The sequence below is a fragment of the Giraffa tippelskirchi genome, chromosome 6 (genome assembly GCF_054371585.1).
Source record: "Giraffa tippelskirchi isolate mGirTip1 chromosome 6, T2T-mGirTip1v1.2.pri, whole genome shotgun sequence".
Lineage (NCBI taxonomy): Eukaryota > Metazoa > Chordata > Mammalia > Artiodactyla > Giraffidae > Giraffa > Giraffa tippelskirchi.
In genome coordinates this window covers 22,582,222-22,599,566 of record NC_137280.1, presented here as the reverse complement: position 1 = coordinate 22,599,566, position 17,345 = coordinate 22,582,222, and the positions used below count along the sequence as shown (strand labels likewise).

Below are 17,345 nucleotides of genomic sequence, written 5' to 3'. Positions count from 1 at the left end.
CAAGTGTTAATATTTTACACATACTTTAAAATTTATTCAATCTTATGAAACCATAGTAAAACCCTTGTTTTAAAGATGAGGAATCTGATGCACAGAGGGTTGAACAAGTTCACATAGCTGATAACAGGAGGCATATGGATACTTAACAGGCAGACTCCAAAAGCCTTGCCTTTAACTGCTGTGTATCTGCATCTGGAAGGACTCCATAAGTACAGACGATTATTACCATTATTTTTAATTCAAAAGATCATAAACACATGAGAAGACAGAGAGTGCTTGTCTTTGGGTGGCAAGCCTATTTTCGTTCTTCTATTGTTCTGTATTTGTTTTTTCATTTTAAAAAATTACTAACTCCTGACTTTATAGTGCAACAAAAGAAGATAAATTTAATATATAACACAACAAGAATTTGGGTTCTATTTCTGCTTCCGCTGCTGCCAAAAAGTTTACTCAGTTGGAAAAAAAAAAAAGAAATATTTAACAATGACTTCCCATATTTTTAACAATGGAATTATTTGAGTAAATCTATTTTAGAAGTCCAAACTGGTAAACAAAGAAATTATAGTGTCTCTGATTGTAGTAGGGAAGGTAGGAGGTTTGAAGAGGAGAAACCTTGAGTATGGAGGCCAGAGCTAGCATCCGCCCATAGCACCCGTACACTCACACACACACACACTCAGAGGAGGCTTAGTTATGCTGCAGTAACAAGTAATCTCTAATTCTCAGTCACTTTGGTCAACAAGAGTTTCTTGCTTGTGCTGTGTGTCTAAGATAGGTAAGTGGTAGTGGTGGGATGGGAGAAACAAGGGTGGTAGATGAAGACCCCCACAGTCACTCAGGATACAATTTAAAGGAGACTCCCCCATCTCATTACTTTCAGAAGCTCATGGACCTAGTAATGAGGACAGAGTAATTTCATAGAGTCTTCATTCTATTCTCCTTTTCCAGGAAGTAAAATGTGTCACTTCTGCCCACATTTCACTGGCCAGTACTCATCACATTGCCCATCCAAAAAGTAATAGGACAGAGAAGTACAATTTCCCATGTGCCTGGCAGAAGAGGAGAAACAGTTATTTGAAGAAACCCAGCAATGTCCACCACACTCATCAGATAGGCTGGGAAGAATCCTCAGGGACAGTTTTAACACATTACTCAATGAGGTATGTAAGCATATTTTTTTCCACTCAAGACTTACAAAGGCTTTCAATAACTGGCCCTTCTTAACCCTGATACTAAACAAGGGGCATGAATCTATATTATACTGCCTCATTGACCCTTCCCATCCTTGGATATAAACAAATGTCCACTTTCTTTCCTCATGTGAGCACAACCAATAATGTGGTTCTGCAGCATTTTGCTTTTCATTCAGTATCATCTTCCATATGAAAAAATGATTTGATGACAACAAAGAAAAGTCTATGTTCCAACGAAATCCAGAAATTCTGGATTAAAAAATTAAAAGTTTATTTATTGCAAAATTACTTGCTTTTAATATGTCTTCTTGTTGTTCCATCACTCAGTTGTGTCCGACTCTTTGCCATCACGTGGCCTGCAGCACCCCAGGCTTGCCTTTAATATGCTAGTAGAGTTGTAGTTTTCCATGAGGTAGTTATCATATGCAGCATTTCCCAGTATCAAAATGCTTTTCTTGTTGAACCATTATCCAAAAGTCTCAAAATTCATGCTCCCTAGAGTGCACTTAAGAAAATAGCATGTTATAGTAAATATTATATATAGAACAACCAGTATTATTATGCTCATAGATATACTGTGAACCATACTTTGCCTTATCCTATTGTTTCTAATGCCTTCAACAATCACAGTAGTGAGGTAAAGATAACCTCCAAAGCCCCAAATCCCAAATCCCACATGATACTAGGTATGAAGTTGCTTAGCAGAAGTGCCCCTGGCCTGACTGTAATGGTTCCACACCAAAATCTATGCATGGTGCTAAACAACACGGGGTCTAGTTTTCAACAATAACCCCAGTAAAGAAATGAGAAACCCTTCCCATCTGAGGAGAAGAATATAACCATCTCCCATGTCATGGAGCACATCCAGCAAAGAGAAGACAAAAAGAAAAGGGCATTAAAGCCACAGTGGGCTACAGATCCAAGGAAACAAACACAACACATATCTGAGGTTAACTGGCACAATCCAACATTTTGCAGAAAATTTCAAGGTGGCAGTTTAAATAAACAAGTGGATAAAGACTGAAGAACATTTTGCAAATATGTAAATGAGGCCCCAAAAATGAAAGTTTCCAAAGAGAAAAGCTATAGTGTTAATCTATATGGTGATATTTTAGAAGTTGAGAATGTTGTGTATTACCAAAAAAAAAAAAAGGTTTAGCAGAATTCTATGAATTAATGCAATTTTAGCTACAGTCTCTTTCCTTAGACACACTGAGCCAGGGTATCTGCTAATTTATTTGTGAGAAAAAGGCAGCAGTTTTATTAGAACCATCTCTGAGACAAAGAAGGAAATGGGGCTAGATAGAAAAGTGCCCCATCCTTCACCAGATGCCTTTTCCATCACAAGTCCTAAGAGGGATACCACTTGACAGTCTAGGCAAAAAATACTCTTTGTTACTCGAGAAGCCTTAGCCCTGAGTCCTTCTTTGATCTTCTTTGCCACGTACTAGGCTGGCTGTTGTGAGAAACATATGGTTTCCATTGGACACTCTTGCTTGAGGCTTGCCCAAGCAGACTTGGTAGAACCTTTGTCTCAGATCCAAACTTAGTCCTTGTAATCTCATCACTGTAAATGGTAAAAGTCAGGGAAAGATGAACCCAAAGGAAAATGAGCATATTTCCCTAAAGCCTAGAAGAGAGCTCTCCAAGTTTCTCTGCATGCCTTCTTACTTGTCATGGGCATTATGAGGGTTAAATAGAGGAATGAGCAGCCCCTTCTATGAACATGGTAATGCCACTCTCACTCCGCAGCACTGCAGTCTGATAGGACCCCTGGGGTAGGAGTGTGTGCCGTCAGACAGTGGATGTATCACAGACTGGGCCGCCTCTGCCTCCCGCAAGAAACACTGGAACGAATGATTTAGATAAGGCACATCTCCCACTTCTCAATATGTCTGCACATCCCATGACCTACTAGTGAGAGAACAGACTACACTTCCATCTGAGTTCCAGGACACCCTGACATTAAGGTACCCGAGCTAGGAGGGGTCGACTTCCTAGCATTGGACCTCAGAACTACAGAACTAGACAGATACTAGGCAGTGCTGGACAACCTCAGAACTCCCCTACAACAGAGGCAGAATCTTTTCCTCTAACCCCATTCCATTCCTGAGCACAAGCTCTCAGTAGCCAAGATATTCACAGAGAGAAAGGGAGCAGAAAGGACATTCCAGGGAAGCAGTCCTTTTTGAAAATTCTACATGTAAGCCGTCCTATCTGGCAAGAGGAGAGTCAGTCAGGGAGCACAGGGAGGATTCACTGCTACACAAAGGGAAAGAGAAAGCAGAGGGAAAGGATGTTGCTTCATCTAACCATACACCCAGAATTAAGCCTTAATGATGTCTTATGCATTTAAGGGCTAATCAAGCACAAGTATTCATTCCCCTCCCCCACAGTTTGCTACTCACCCCTCCTTTTGTCACTTCTAATTGCAATTACCTCTGTATGAATCTCATTTTATTGCTCTCCTACCTTTCTGAATCTCTTTTCTTCTTGTCTCATTCATCTCTTGTCACTTCTCTCGCAAACCTTCCAATTAATGCATGAAAGAATGACATTTATTGACACCACCAGCCAACAAAAAGATCCTTTCTGCATGACAACCTGACTAATGACAGGCCCTAAAGATTTTCATTGCCTTTTAAGACATCTTCTTCATAAGCACAGAAAGCCTCATTTTAGATGGCTACTTGAAGACTAGACCTTGTTATAGAAGCTTGAGCTGCCTGGAAACACGGTTCTTGGATAATAGAAGTTCCACACTAGACCCAAGGTTAATATTGATTCTAGTTTCTAGTCAATTACACATGGTATCAAGAATCTTCAGAGTGATCACTAAAGGGTTCTCTAAAAGGTGTAAGTATCTAAAGGGTTTCTACTATTGCAGCTTGTTCATGATAACATATGGCCAGCCACAGTACATATTTGACCTGTCTATTCACTTCCAAATTAGAAAATGGCCTATATAAATGTCTTCCCAAATCACATGCATCATAATTTTCATGTGAAATGATTACATTTTAAAAAATACAAATCTTTTTTAAATATTTTAAAAACTATAAAGTTTTTATTATTTCCTAGATTTGCACTAAATGCCTATGATTTTCTTCAAATCACCACTAATATATTTATATTTTGAATGCAATGAAATATAGCTACATGGAGGGAGAGATGAGAATGACAGATACAGCTTCAAACAGGAGCACAATTCTCATTTGACAAATGCAAATATAGCAAAATATATGCTGGTTCCATGAAGGCAGGAATCATGTGTGTCTTGCTTGTCTGGACAGACCCTCTAGTAGATACTCAATAATTTTTTTGTGAATTGTTTAAGCAATTGCCTTGGAAAATAGAGACCTGGAAAGCAATTTTTTCTTCAGTTCATCTCCACAATATCTTTTCCATCAAAGATAAGCAATGGTTAAGAACTTGGAGTAAATCAAACTGCTTTGATTCAAATTCTAATTTCACCATTTAAACAGCTATGACTTCAAACCTTAAATTTACATTCTCTCTGCTTCAATTTTACTTGCCTTTAAACAGGGGAAATGATAACACTAACATATTGGGTTAGAATGAGCATTAGGTGACTTTACATGTTGAAGTATTTCCTAAGTAAGCCCTGGGTAAATGTTTACTACTACTACTCCTATGATCACGATGACTACTGCTGTCTATGAATTGTGATTTCCTTATTTATGAAACAATATGTATGGATGATGAATAACTTTCAAATACTTTTTAGTATACCTGTTATGATTCCATTAGAGAGGTATACTTCTTGAAGTGATGTGGAATAAGGGACTTGCCTGACTGCACACTAAGTCGCCTTAAGTAGTATCTGACTCTTTGCGACCCCATGGACTGTAGCCCACCAGGCTCCTCTGTCCATGGGATTCTCCAGGCAAGTATACTGGACTGGGTTGCCATGCCCTCTTCCAGGGGATCATCCCAACCCAGAGATCGAACCTGCATCTCTTATATCTCCTGCATTGGCAATAAGGAACTTATTTTTGGTATTACATCATATACAAAGGTGTGATCTGTAAAGACATGTATGTGATCTGTAAAAACATCTGTGTCTGGGAGTGGGTCTGAAGTTGCTGTAGGTCAGCAGAATCAGCCTTGCAGGGAAGAAATTCTGAACATAAAGCAGAGAGAGCATGCACACACTGAAACTCTCAAGGGTAACAGGAAGCCATGAGGTCAAACTGGAATTTACCTCTGCTCCTCACCACTTCCAACTGAGATGATACGGGCAACCTGCAGAAGAAGCTAGCACCCTGCACCATCCGAGAGTTGCATTGTGACAGGCTGAGGGCATGGAGAAGCTGAAGGAGCCAGGGGACCATGTGCTATCTCATGCAAACTAAGGGATCTGGCAGATCATTGACAGTGGGTATGAGCTGGCCCTACACTGAGCTTCAGAGCATAGTGACACCTCTCCACTTGACCACCAACTGTAATGCAAGCTTCCCGTGTGACCAATGCTAACTTGAAATCATGTAGGGAAGGGATTTCTGGAAATGTAGCTCTAGTTAGCCCAAGTCAACACGGTGTAAAACCACTGCATTTAGCAAAAGTGGAACATTAAAAATCTGCATGAAGTATCTGCAATCAGAAGACAAATCTGCTTAGCTGGAAGTGGCAAAGGTCAAGGAGCCTAAACCCTTTGACTTCTCCAATGTATCTTTCCTACAAGGCATCCCCTCCCCAGAACTCTGCACAATTTGAAAGCTATTTTCAATTGAGTCCTTTCTTTGGAAAATACAGATCAGCATGTAAATTGTTAGATGTGTCTTATCATATCACAGAAATGTGATGTCAATTAAGCATCAGACTGTCAAGTAACATATAATTGGATTTCTAGTCAAGATAATACAAATTATTATAATTAAGTTAACTCTGGATTCCATAATTTTTCAGTAATGGTCCAACACACCACTCTGAACAATAGTGTCAACCATGTAACAACAAATGTCTCAATAATGATTATACTGATGTTTTAGTCCAGTGGTGGGAAATAAGGAAGTAGAATATGGATGCTTCACTTATCAATACAATCAGTTTGTGACCCCAGGATTTAAGTACACTTAACCCATGACATTTATATTTGCACAATGGGTTATCTTTAGTTTTGTTTTTTTTTTCTTTTTTTGGTTGTCATAGTCTTGATGGTAATTATAGGAAATTATTTTCCTAATAAGTTTTAAGCTTGAAAAGATATATTCAAAATGTAAAATGATAGTTCCTGTGAATCAAAATATTTGGAATAGAAACATTTTCACAGGACACACACACAAGATGCATTGAGTGTGTGTGTGTGTCTGTGTGTGCATTTTAGTAGCTATCTGTAATTTAGAGGTAACTGACTTTTTAGAGGTAAGAAACTTTTTCTGTAAAGGGCCAGATAATGAATATTTTCAGCTCTGTGGGCCACAGGATCTCTGTCCCAACTACTCTATCTGCTATTATAGTGCAAAAGCAGCCATAGACTGAATGATCATGGCTATGTTCCAATAAAACTTTATTAATAAACACTTTAAATTTTAAATTTCAGATAATTTTCATGTGTTATGAAATGTTATTTCAATGTTATTCTTTAAAAAATGTTTTTAAACCATATATATATATATATATATATATATATACACACACACATATATATATACATATATATGTAAAATTCTTAGATCACAAGTTGTACAAATGTATCACTGGGCTAGATTTGGTTCATAGTCTATGGTTTACTAACCCTTGACCTATCTCAATAGAAATAATCAATTAAGAAAACTAAAAAGTTTTGATAAAAAACTGTGACTATTTATTTAAATTTTCTCATGTAGAAATACATTTAAGAAACTTGAGATTTTAAAATAGCTAATCAAATTTGTGTCATTAAAACACAGTGACTCAAAACTAAAATTCAGTTGGAATACTCAAAATTGCAGGGTTTCATTTCTGTTACAAAAATGGTACATATGCTACAGTGCATATTGTACTGAAAAATCTATTATTTCATTAAAATAAAAAAATAAATTTTTGTATTTGAGTTTGTTTTTAAATCCATGCCAGCCTTTAACAAAGTTAAAATTACTTCTTGGCTATATAGGAGCATGTCAAGAATAATTAAATAATCTCTCGTCACATCATCACAGCTAGTTGTTGAATATCTTGCTTTTTCTATCTTGTGGAAAAATGAAACTAAGCATCCTGCCAATATGTTTCTTTCCCTAGTGCTTCAAAAGTATGCAAAGCCATCAGTTTCCATAGAAGCAAAAGAATATAAGTTGTAATACATAAAATATGTCCAAACATGGTATGGATTATCAGATCAATCTAGTGTATAAGAAAGACCTTCACAACCTTGCCAGTTGATTATGGGTTTCCTGTCCCAGGAGGGATAAGCTTAGTATTCCAGGAGGAAATATCACATTACTGTGTTGATTCCTCTGTGTTTATCTTCAGCAAGTGTTCTGGGTAATGTTATCAGAGATAACAATTTTTTAAAAAGAAGTTTCAAACTTATAGTGAAAATCAGATTAAAAATAAATCAAGGTTTAATTTTCTGTAAAGTGACCCTAGAATAAAATTTAATATATATTTCCAGGAAGGAGTAAAACTCTCTTAAATTCATGTTAAATTTTATTTATCTTTGGCCAAGAATTCTAAAATCTTATTGTTTATACTAATTAAATGATGATATTATTAATAATAATATACAATGTGAATAAAATAATTTGTCCAAATAATTCAGTATTAGTGTAGAAGAGCATAGGCCAAAAATATTCACATTATTTCATTTTATTTCTCCCAAACTCAGATTTGCTTAAGTTACTTTGATTTTTTTTTTCTTAAACTTACCTATTTTGGTTCATTAGTATTTTTTATTGAAATATTTTCATATTTATAGGAGTGAATTGGTTACTATAAATATTTACTATTGCATGACTCTTATTTTAGGGTTTCCCTGGTAGCTAAATGGTAAAGAATCTGCCTGCCAATGTGGGAGACTCAGGTTCGATCCCTGATCCAGGAAGATCCCCTGGAAAAGGAAGTGGAAATTCACTCCAAGTATTCTTGCCTGGAGAATCCCCATGGACAGAGGAGCCTGGCGGGCTACAGCCCATGGGGTCTCAAAGAGTTGGACTTGACTTAGTGACCAAACAACAATAACTCTTATTTTAATTGGAAACAAACCACATCAATATTATTCCCATAAAATAATAGAGAAAGAAATGAAAGTCTTTAGGATTTAAAAATAATGCATCAGGAAGTGAGAAATATTCAGAATTTTAAAGTTAAAATGAGTAAAAATATACTAGCAAATAATAATGTCATTCAACACACCAATTATACTCTTCAACCCATTTATTACAAATGAACAAAAAGTAAGGAAATGGTCGATAAACACAATTCTTTTATACTGTTCCAAATTCATTGTTATCCAATAAGAGCTTTTTGTTGGAGGAATTCAGAAATTCTATAGGAACAACAAGAAAAAGAGAATTCAAATTCTTTCAAAAAAGTTTCTGATACCAGAAATGAGAAGTTGCATAATTGCAAGTACAGTCCCAAAATAAATTTTGTTCTTCACCCTTAAGCAAAATATGACACTTCATTCCTAATTTAAAATTACCTGTCTGTTGCCATCTTTCTTTCTCTTGTTGTTGTTTAGTCACTGAGTTGTGTCAGACTCTCACAACCCCATGGACCATAGCCCACCAGGCTTCTCTGACCATGGGATTTCCCAGGTAACAATACTGGAGTGGGGTGTTGTTTCCTTCTCCAGGGGATCTTCCCAACCCAGGGATTGAACCTGTGTCTCCTGCATTGCAGGTGGATTCTTTACCACTAAGCCAACGGGGAAGCCCTACTTTCTTTCTTCAAGGTAACATGACCACTTCTTTTCTCTCCGTAGAAAACACTGTCACCCATATTAATGTTTCTGTTCTAATATGTTTGGGATGCCATCAGTCTGAATTTCAGTCTCTATGTTTGTAAAAGGAAGATAAGCCAATCTACATCATCATGCTTGGAGTGAGTCAAGTGAGAGTATGTACATGAAAATGCTTTTCAAACTGGTAAGCACACAGAGTAAATCATCTGTTATTTGTGTGGTATCCTAAGCAAATTACATTTCCACAGTATCCTGTTTTCACCCACTCTGCACCACCACTATAAAGGCTCAGTTAAAATAAGTGAATCTGGGGGAAATCCAAGCCCCCTTAATGTATTGCCTCATCAACATTCTTTTGTATATATGTTTATCCACTTTGATAAAGCCAATCAGGGGATCTAGGACCATGTCTAGAGTGTGGCAGTGATGGAAAGGCAAGGTAGGCAAGTAGAACCTAATGAGTACATGTCATATGCCAAGCATTTTCCTATACATGGCCACATATTTTTTTAATCTTCAGGGTGACACATAAATAGAAATAATATGCCCATTTTAAAGATAGGCAAATGATGCTCAGGGCTCAGGGTTCAGGGGTACCGGATACATACAGTGTTGTGATATTGGTTCTTCCTCTTCAAGAGGCTGGATACAGAGTTACTTTTTAACCCTTAACCCAACACCTACTAAAAAGCCCCTCTCTTGATAACTAGGTGTCTAAGTCAAGGAATCAGATACTATGCCAGTGTGGTTGTGAACAAAATCTACTGAGCATCAATTAAACAGGGATTTTCTGAGGCTAAAGTAACCCTGGGTGAATGAGTACACAGGTGACTCAGTGACTAAAAGAAAGGAGTGGAATATCGTTTCTAAATAGCCATCCCCTCACCCAGAAGTTAATCCCTTCCCAAATCCTTTTCTTTAGTCAACTCTCACCCGCCCTTTGTATAGCTTTGCTCATACATACAACAAAAGTTCCCCTTTTTGCTCCACATACTGCAGTCACTTATCTTTCATCTCCAGTGGAATAAGTTATTTTTCAAAACAACATAGTTACTGTAATAGAACAACCATGTGGTTAGGTTAGCACAGAGCATTTTTGTGAAGAATAGACTGACTTTGTTATTATCTATTATATAACCAACATTCATTACCAAAGCCTTGAGTTTACATTTTAGATAATCTGAGCAAAAAATTCAGAAAGGAATTTCTTTATCTATTTTGTCCTTATTTTTAATTGCCCTTATCCCTTTCTAATTGAAAAGTGAGCAAGCCTCAGTAGGAGAAAGCATTGACTTTTCTTGATCCCTTTCACTCTAGAAAGAGTTTGTTTTTTAACAGAACACAGGCTCTGAATTCATATCTGCAATGCCTACTCAGTATCCTTATGATCTGAGGTAGCAATCTTAAATTTAAAAGCCCCAATTTCCTCATGGGAGTAACAAAGACAACCTTGACCAAAATCGTTGCTGGGACAAGCAACTGGGAAGCATGGGTGAGAAAGTCCTCTGTAAATGGTAAAGGCCTTCCTTTTGACATGCTGCTATGACTTATTCTCATTCAACCATTTGTTCACAAAGCAAGAAATATTTCTAGAGTGTCTGCTGTGTGCCAGGCATTGTGCTAATTGCAGTGAATGACAACATCTATTAATACTTATACAAAATTAGAAAAAGAGAATGTGATTTGTGTCTTTAGATACTAACACAGTTTACAGAGAGACAACTGTGAGCTGGAAAATTAGCCAGGGACACAAAAAGGGCTATTTATATTGATGTAATGAAGGATATAAATATGTGTTATGATATGAAAGGAAATGAAAATTTTGACAGAGTGAACAACACAAGATATGTTCAAGGAACATCAGACTTGCTCTGTCCCACTTACAGTGATAACATATGGAGCCAAATTATACAGAACACTGGAAGTCAAGCCGAGGAACATAGATTTTATTTTAGTAGGAAATAGTGAGTCTTTGACAATTTTGAGTATAATAATGATACAATCAGAAGTAGAACTTCCAGAATAGTGGTGTGAGAAGCTCAGGGAGCTCTTTGCCCAGTAAAGAAACTGATTGACTGATGAAAATCATAAGTGATAATTTTAAAAAACAACCACTCATCTCTGGAAATTTTAAATAGGGAAATAGTCATTCAAGGAAATCTACTACTAACTCTTTGTAAGAACAGTGAGAGCCTATGACATCTTAGTTACAATCTACTCCCACCCTTTCCCTTGATTAGTGTAAGAGAAGCTCTGCTCTAGGCTAGGGTAGCCAAGAGATGGGGCTCCCTCTTCCCCCAACTGCTAGTCTAGGACGATAATTTCACCCCAGAAAGGGCTGCTGCCTTGTCTCATTCCCACATCCTGTGTTGCAAAGGGCCTTCCGCACTGAGAGGACGGGTGCTTGCCTCCCCTTCCCAGCCCCCACTTGTAGGGCAGGGTCCCTAACCCCAGATATGTTGGTCTAAGAAGACAAGGCCTCAATTGACCCTACATCAGTCCACTCCTATGGAGGAGGATCTGTGCCAGAAGGGGCAACCTGCAAGAACAGGGGCCACCTCCCCACCTTGTACTCTCTGCTGAAGAGTAGAATATCTTTGTGGGAGAAGCAGGCCTGGGTCCCTGGCCCCGGCTTCACTGCCATATGATCTAAGTTCTGCCCTCGAGTTGTGGGGCAGTCAGTTGGGACATAAGATCAGAGAGCTCTGAAGTTCTCTGTTTCTCTAAGGAACCAGATTTCATTTGAAACAGAGCATGGGGAAGTTTGGGCTTCCCAGGTGATGCAGAGGTAAAGAACCCGCCTGCCGATGCAAGAGATGCAAGGGACGTGGGTTTGATCTCTGGTTCTGGAGAAGGAAATGGCAATCCACTCCAGTATTCTTGACTGGAAAATCCCATGGACAGAGGAGCCTGGCGGGCTACAGTGCATGAGGCCGCAGAGTCAGATATGACTGAGCGCAGGCACACACATGGGGAAGTTTATGCCTGAAGGTGTTGTTAACACTGGTGACCTTGGTCCTGAGAAGCTGGGAAAAAACTGATGGCTCCATGATACTGGTAGCAAAAAGCAGTTCTGAGAGAGAAACAGAAACAGGGAGAGAGACAGCTAAAAGGAGCCTTGCTGCTGTGAAGTTAGTCTCCAAGTCTGGCAACCCCCCCACCCCTACGAAGGGCTGGACACTAACTGGATTAAACAGTGAAGCAATCTGTGCCCCAGGGCATTGTCAAAAACAGCAGAGCAATCAGTTAGCCATTAGTGGAAGCTAGGAGTTGGAGATTATATTGAGGATCCTCAAGACTACCTTCAGCCTCGCAATTCACTAGGGCAAATCAGAGGACTCAGTGTACAACTATACTCAGGGCTGTAATTTATTGCACTGAAAGGTGACAAAAATCAACAAGTAGCAAAGGCGAATGAGGTGAGGTGCAGAGGAACCCAGGTGCAAGCTTCCCCGGGTCTTTCCTAGTGGATCACACAGGAAGCATCAGTCCTCCAGTCCCACGTTGCGGCAACACATGTGAAAGTTGTCTAGCAGGACAGCTCATTAGAGACTGATTTTTATTGGAAGCTAGGCACTCTGCCTAGCTTATGTAAAAATTCCCGAATCCCAAAAGGAAAGCAGGAGTTCAGCACAAAACACAGCCCCTGTGCAAAGAGTTTAGGCACCGTGAGCCGTTCTTATCATTTAGTAATGATGGAAACCCTCCCTTAAGGCCAAGCTTCCTAAGGTGAATTCCATCACCATTAAAGCTGCTAAAAATGATGTAATTAAAATTGAACTTCAGAAAGTTTAATGCAAACTGGTAGTGCAGTGTAACGGCACTAGAATGGAGAAAAATTGAACAGAAGAGAGTTAGGGGGCTTTTGCATTAGTCCAGTCAGGAAGAACTAAGGAGCTGAAGGACAGAGGAAGGTAATCCTCATTTACTGAGCATTAATTGTACATATGTCATGCTTGATAATGACACAAACCTTCATTCTCAATCTTCTTCTCCATTACTCCACTTCGTGTACCCTATATCGCAGCTAAACTCAATTTGCCCCAAACTCACATGGTAATAATAGGAACAGTAAAGAAGATCACTATGAAAATACAGTTAGTTTTACTTTTTCCAATTTCTACACACAGATTGTACTTAATTATTAAACAATTTTAAAAAACAAAACATTACCAAGTATTAGGATAGGCTAAATCTTCTGCAATAGTATTCAAACTTTCAGTCAGTTTCAGTTCAGTCGCTTAGTCGTGTCCAACTTTTTGCAAACTTGAACTTGCATAAGTTTTTAACATATAGAGTTCTGGGCCCCAGCCTCAGAAATTCTGATTCAGTATTCTGTGGTAGGGCCCTAGAATTTGCATTTCTAATAAGTTCTTTGCTGAAGCTGATGCTCTTGGTCCAGGCATCACATCTTGAGAACACGTACTATTTTCACACTATGCCCCACATCCCTGTGGTTTACCACAACAAAGGGTCATTTGTCATACATGCAACTAGTCTTTCACAGGGTAGGATGAAGGTGCAGTAGGGTGAGGTCTATGCTCCATAGTCACTCAGGGACACAGGCTGGACTCCATCTGTGTAGCTATACTACTAGAACCCACCACATCCTTGGTTGTCAAAGCAGCAGGAGAGCCATGGAGATCTCTCACACCCAAGCCACTCTCTCCTGTTTGACCTAGAAGTGACACATGTCATGTCTATTCAGGGCTTATTGGCCAGAATTAGGCACATGACCCCTGAAGTCTCCAGTCCTCCCAGGATGAGAAGACTATCAGTGAGCTACAATTCTCTAAGAAAGGAAAGATGTGTTTAGAATAATTACATTTAGCTAACTGAATTAGATTTGAGCAAACTCCGGGAGATGGTGAAGGACAGGGAAGCCTGGCATGCTCCAGTCCATGGGGTCCCAAAGAGCTGGACATGACTGAGTGACTGAACAACAGCTGAATTCAGTGTTTTATGGGACACAAATAATCTACTTACATACAAAACTGCTGACCTTCTGATCTTACAGTGGCTGATTGAAATATAGTTAATAAATGTTAGCTCTTTACAGTAATTTTTTAAGAAAACAGTGTGAAACTGGCATAAGGATAAACATATAAACCAAGGGGATATAATAGAGGGCCCAGGAAACAAACTCTTGCACACTTGGTCAAATGATTTTTCCAAAAATTTGCCAAAACCATTCAAGGGGGAAAGGAATAGTCTCTTTAACAAATAGTGCTGGGAAAACTGGAAATCCACATTTAAGAAAAATGAAGTTAGACCCTTACTTTACATCAGATACAAAAACTACCTCAAAATGGATTAAAACCTAAATTTAAGAGTTAACACTGTTAAAATCTTAGGTGAAAACATGGCAAATCTTCACAACCTTTAATTTGGCAGTTGTTCCTTAAAAATAATGTTAAAAGCACAGACAACAGCAACAATAACAACAAAAACTTGATAAATTTGACTTCATTAAAATTTCAAAAAAAAGCTTTTGTACATCATATCAAGAGAGTAAAAAGACAACCCACACAATGGAAAAAATAATTGAAAAATCTTAAATCTAACAAAGGTTTAATACCCAGAATATGTATTAAAGAAAAAAACTCATACAACTCAACAATAGAGAGAGAAACATCACAACTAAAAAGACATGGAGAGGACTTGAATAGACATTTCTTGAAAGAAGATATATAAATGACCAAAAGATCTGAGCATTAGTCATCAGTGCAGTGCAAATCAAAACCACAGTGAGGTATCATTTCATACCCACTAGGATGACTGTTATCAAACAAACAAAATCCAGGAAGTAACAAAGTGTTCCTGAAATATGGAGAAATTAGAACCCATGTACATTATTGTTGGAGATGTAAAATAGTACAGTTGCTATTGAAAACTGTTGGCCATCCCTAAAAAAGCTCAAACTAGAGAAATACCATTCCATCTAGCAATTACTAAAGGTTAAAAAACAGGAACTCTAGCAGAAGCATGTATGTCAATGTTTATTCAGGCATTATTCACAATAGTTGAAAAGAGGAAACACCCTAAGGCTCTATCAGCAGATAAATGGAGAGACAAAATGTGATATATACATACAGTGGAATATTATTCAGTCATAAAAAGGAATAAAGTTCTAAAACCTACCACAATATGGGTGAACTCTGAAAATATGCTAAGAGAAATAAGCCAAACACAAAAGGGTAAACACTATATAATTCTACTTATAAGAAATATTTAGAATAGGCACATTCATAGAGACAGGAGATTAGTGGTTGCAGCAAAGAATAATAGGGAATTATTGCTTAATGGGTAGAGAGTATCTGCTTAAGGTAATGAATAATTTTGGAGATCTTGATGATGTATGATGTATGTACTATGTATCATAGTAAAAAAATATAATCTCATTTTTAAAAGAATATCTAAACTGTGTATGGCATAATATATATCAGAACATAGATCATACTATCAAATAATAGGAGAAATTATCTTCTATTTATCTTATTACTAATCTATTATTATTAATAAAATCAGTTATTCTATTCCTTGCATCAATGATATTTAATGATATCATTAAATTATCATTTACTTTTAGCTTAAGGTTTTTTTGAGAAATATCAGATGGAGTCAAGTGATGTGGTTATGAGCACAGACCTTGTAGCTGGAATTCTCTGGATTTGAATCTGAACTCTACCATTTGTTACTAAAGTGATCTTGGGTAAGTTACTTAATTCTCTGTGTCTCACTTTCCTCATTTTGAAATAGACCTAATAACAGTATCTACCTCTTATATTTTGGAAAGTAGATAAATTAAAGCTTATAAAGCACATGCTGCTGCTGCTGCTAAGTCGCTTCAGTCGTGTCCGACTCTGTGCGACCCTATAGACTGTAGCCCACCAAGCTCCTCTGTCCATGGGATCCTCTAGGAAAGAATACTGGAGTAGGTTACTATGCCCTCCTCCAGGGAATCTCCCCACCACAGGGATCTAACCCAAGTATCTTATGTCTCCTGCAATGGCAGGCAGATTCTTTATCATGAGTGCCACCTGGGAAGCCCAAGTGCCACATGTGTTTGTTAAATAAAATTCCCTCATACAGTGATTGGCTAATTTAATGTGAAATAGCCTCCAGATTCCCAAAGTAAAGCTGATGTCATGGTTCTAGTGGTTGCATCACATTCCTTTATTTGAAACAAATTTTGTGGAGGTTACTACAGTTTGACAAGCTTTTGTATGGCAGCGATAACAATGTCATTACATTTGGTGAAGAGAATAAAATGATTAAATTATGTCAAACCATCCCTGCATCTGAGACCCAAAGAAAATACAATTTATTCTAATCCTTCACACTTAGACAGATGAAAAATGATGTCCAAATCTTTCCTCTCAGCGGGCAGGGAAGGTGAACTGCAGTCCTCCTGAGGGGTTTCTTAGGATAGACGGAAGAAGGAGCCTTGACATAGAAATCCCTGTTTCACCAGCTACAGCTGAGAGAGATGCTAACCTCCAATTAGCCAAATCTACCAGGTGAGCCTCGAGAGGGGTAATGGATTTCAAGAGCTAGAAAAGTGAACCTGAGAATAACAAGTCAATAGTTAACAGGAAGAGGTCTGGGTAAACTGCCTGTAATATTATTGTTGTCTAAAACTTGCTTTTATGTGCAAACCACAGTCCTGGAACTAGAAGGCATGTTGGGTCATTTGTTCATTCTACAAGCCTTTTAGGCATATGTTGAACCCTGTTCTGAATGTCGCACTACGTGTGAAATGAGATGTGGAACCTTCAGACACAGCGATGCACTGTGGCTAAAAAGGAAAAAAATCTTTCAGACTTAGGAGGGACCCCAGGGAACTCGAACATTATTGCTGTTGTTTTTAAAAGGAAGTGAAAAAGGATACCAAATATTTCTTGCATGATGTCCCAGCAAGGAAATTCTTACACCTAGTTTAAAAGAAAGAAAAGAAGAGGGAAGATTAAATCAACCTGGGAATAAAGCTCTTTTGACCTGGTGACTTATTGAAGCCAAAAGTCGCTTCCCTTGATGGTCGTTGAGACGCCTTGTTTGTACTCACTTGATCCCTGGTCTCTTTTACTCTGCCCCCAACTCCCATTTGCCTGAAAACGGTTAAAAGGCAAAGCAGTAAATCAGGAAGTCTCCAAACCCAGCAGGGTTCAGTTTACAGTACGGCAGGGTTAGGGCTGCAAACTGGAGTCATCTAATTCCATTTTCAAAGCTGAACATCTAGTGGTGGATTA

General features: G+C 38.2%; 1 protein-coding gene across 1 annotated transcript in view; it reads left to right on the top strand.

Moving 5' to 3' along the window:
* The window catches only part of ANGPT1 (angiopoietin 1), a 797,336-nt gene that overhangs the window by 471,925 nt on the left and 308,066 nt on the right, over positions 1 to 17,345 (top strand). The window contains exons 13-14 of the transcript XR_014056675.1: positions 9,118 to 9,280; positions 15,686 to 15,808. The gene's annotated coding sequence lies outside the window, so the exon portion shown is untranslated. The remainder of the gene's footprint in view (positions 1 to 9,117; positions 9,281 to 15,685; positions 15,809 to 17,345) is intronic.